Source organism: Poecilia reticulata, chromosome 2, assembly GCF_904066995.2.
Source record: "Poecilia reticulata chromosome 2, P_reticulata-male-v2, whole genome shotgun sequence".
In the NCBI taxonomy this organism is placed as follows: domain Eukaryota; kingdom Metazoa; phylum Chordata; class Actinopteri; order Cyprinodontiformes; family Poeciliidae; genus Poecilia; species Poecilia reticulata.
Window position 1 is genome coordinate 12,201,439 of NC_088831.1, and position 3,424 is coordinate 12,204,862.

The 3,424-nt window shown below is 40.5% G+C and overlaps 1 long non-coding RNA gene across 2 annotated transcripts; it reads left to right on the forward strand.

Annotated features, from left to right (window-relative positions):
- Positions 1–656: 656 nt before the first annotated feature.
- On the forward strand, positions 657–3,170 carry LOC145547795 (uncharacterized). 2 transcript variants are annotated; one of them, XR_014084103.1, is made up of 6 exons: positions 657–962; positions 1,087–1,492; positions 1,785–1,850; positions 1,952–2,047; positions 2,182–2,250; positions 2,472–3,170. It is a non-coding gene; the product is annotated as an uncharacterized LOC145547795 (long non-coding RNA). The 2 variants fall into 2 exon arrangements; XR_014084102.1 differs by having other exon boundaries at positions 1,087–1,850.
- The last annotated feature ends 254 nt before the right edge of the window (positions 3,171–3,424 follow it).

Here is a 3,424-nt window from a genome sequence, read left to right on the forward strand (position 1 = left end):
ATAGATAAAAATTATATCTTATGTCCCTCCTGTCTTTGGCTGTATTTGTTTTAATACATTTCTAATTAGGCCTCTTCCAGACTCTAGATAAAATATTTTTTTCCACAACAAAACCTTGTTTTATTTATATTTCATATAAAATTGGAATTTAATTAAAATGTACTCTTCTACATTGATTAGCTCTAATGTATTAATCATAACATTTAAAGAAAATGTATTTCAAAGTTTTTAAAGTATTTGTTTAACACCTGATCCATCCTTTTTTGCTCCATACTAGGTCAAAATGCAGAAGACCATTTTTTATCCAGGGAGACTAAGTGTGGTTTTCCGCAAGGGACCCCTTGGCTTTCTTCTCCAGGATCCCTCTCCTGAGGCCAAGAAAATAAAAAATAATCCCAGTCTGTGGGACAAGTCTGAGCCCAAGAGAGAGGATGTTGTGCGGCAGAATGCTTTGACTGTGGTCCGGGAAAGAGGGGGATGTCACAGATGTGTCAGAGGTCCTGGGAGATTACAGCCTCCAATTTGGAAAATATAAAGGGAAGAGTTTCCGATGGCTCTTAGAAATGATGCAGGTTACACTTTGTACCTCATCAGAAACCTTCAGGAGGAGGAGGAAGCTGGGATCTGTATAACTGAGAGCCTTAGCAAGTAAGCCTCCTTACTTTGTGAAATATGCTCTCAGTTTTAAAGAAATTAAAGATGCCCTGGAATATGAAGCCAGCAGAGATGATGTTACAGCAGCCTGTTCTGAACATGACCAGCTGGTTGGTTTTGGTTCTCGGGCCAAGAGCACGTGGAAGGAAATATGGGATGGTAGAGAAGATGGTTATGCTGCCTTCTAGTGAAGAAGAGCTGCCTTCCTGGGACCAGGATGAAGAAGCTGCAGCAGTACCTGCTCAAGAGACAACAGTCCTCCTCCAGTCAAACCAACACACCATCCAGTGAACCAGATACATCTCTGGGTGAGCAATAAAGAATGGTGCATTAAAAGTGTTAAGATGACAGGGCAAATATTGCCTTAAAAATTAAATATTCCTCCGATTGATCCTTGATTTTTGTATACAATTATTTTTTTGTCTCTTATAGTGATGGAGGAGGACGAAGGATTGGAGGCTGCAATGCTAAACATCTCACCCTCTAAAATCTTGAGCAGTAAACAGATTATGGTTTTGTTTGCTGAAAGTCTAAAATATGTTCTGCTTGCACTTAGTTTCTCTCACACATTTATCTCTGCGTATCCAGTGTCAGGGTCATCGGAAACAGAGAGAACCCCAGTGTCAAAAGCATCTTCAAGAGCAAAGACAGGTTTTTCTTAAAATAGGAGGTTTCAGAACTGGAGTATTATTCTCTCTTACGATGAATAACCCTCCAACCCTGAGCCTTGACCATGTTCCTGTGTTCTGGCCACGTTCCGGTCAAGTTCCTGTTACAATATTGCTGTTTGCTACCGTTACTCTGCATGTCAAAGGACTATGAATTGATGGAGAGGCTGGTGAGTATAGATTTCAATTCTGCATGCTTACCTCTTTTTTTTTTTTTTTTTTGAATTATTTGTTACTAACAGCATGTTTATTTAAGTGCTGTTGTTCCTCCTGCTAAAGCTAAAAGTCAAGTGTTCAATGTGGAGTTTGTTTTGTTTCCCACATTTGGAAATGACCTTCTAAATATTTTTAGAAGTCTAATAAGCAGAAGGAATAAAAGTACAACTTTTTGAGTTTTCACCTACACCATCTGTCGAGTTCAGTTGTGATTTACACAGTGACTGATATATTCTCTTTATTTAGGACCAACTGCAACAGTATCCAGGCCTTTTGACGCATCAGGTGAACCGGAATCCTCAACAGCTGGCAGTAAAGAGTTTTAAATTATATTGTTGAATAGAAATCTTATACTTGTAAATATTTTTAGGCAATAAACGTTCTTTTTTTTACTTCCTTCTGACTATTTACAGTCCTGGCAATCACACAAAAGATGCCTGTGGCCCTTCCATCACAGCTGTCATTTATGGTGAAGGAAACAGCAAGTGCAAAAGAATCAGAGGTTAAAGGTTAGTTTAAACTAATCTTTAAAGATCTGTTTGTTGCATAGGTAGCACTATCACTATTCACAGCTACTTTATCTGTTGTCTTAATATATAATGAAGCCACAGAGAAATAACAGAATGAAAACACTTCTCTTCAGATTCCAGTGCAAGCGCAGCTTCAACCACTGCACAGAGAGTCCTTTCCTTTGCAGACAGTGCTGAAGACGGTAAGAACAGATTGCATCCAAAAAACTTTTTTATTTTATTTTTTACTCTGAGTAGTTTGATTTATTAAAAGCATTTCCACACTGTCTTTCAAATATTTAGTAAATAATGTGGCTACTATTTGGAACACATTTTACAAATTTGTAATTTAATTTTTTTTTTGTATTACTGGGAACCTAATTCCATGTGTTTTCATATCTTTTCATATCTTTATTTTTTACAGCTTCCTCAGCTCAGCCACCCTTTCATGTGCCCTTGATTCAACATGATCATGACATGAACAGCTGGAACTGTTCTCAGCATCAGAAACTGTGGATGAGGACAGAGCTGCAAGATCTTGGCCTGTGGCCTGGGTCTCGTCCTGTGCGAAATGTTGGAAATGCAATTTCCCTCTGGCGTCATCCTCCACAGCCTGAGCTCATAGACACAGTGGCTGAGCTCCCGTCGCCCAACTTTTTTCAGCTTCACCCATTCTTTATTTGGAAACCTGAAAATGAAATTATGTCGAGGCTGAAAAATAACTACAACCTCCCATGTCTTCATGGATGTCCTCAACCACAAGTAGTTTCCGCTGGTGTGGGCCGACCTCGGGTGATTGTTGGGACCAGTGGGCAATATTACATCCTGTCCTCTAGACTTTGCTGTAAGTCTTGTCGGAAGACCTGGTTTGCTGACAGTCCTCGTTGGCTGGAGAAGCTGCCCAGAAGATTCACCAACCTGCTGCCTGCATTTCTTACTTACAAGAAGGCCATCTGTAAGTCAGTCATGGATGAACTCAGACGCACCGGAAAGTCACCAGCAGATATGGCCAAGCAAGTGAATGAGCTCATGCATCTCAAATATGAACGAGCTCATTTAGCTTATCTACAGGCCATTGAGAGCGTCTGGGATGCAGAGGCTGGGGTACAGGGACAGAGGACCATTGGGCAGTTCCCATGGGCCTGCCCTTGCACACACACACACACACACACACAATTTCCTGTTCTTCCACTGAACTGGGGACTTGGTATGAACTTCCATATGTTTCAGTTACTGCATTCATGCCTACCCATAACCAAGAGGTTCCACTATATTAGGACTGGGCTTTGGTCTCTATAAGGCCCATCAGTCTTCAGATGACAATATATTTTGGTAACTTGTACTTAATGCCCACACACAACTGCTACGTTGCCTCAG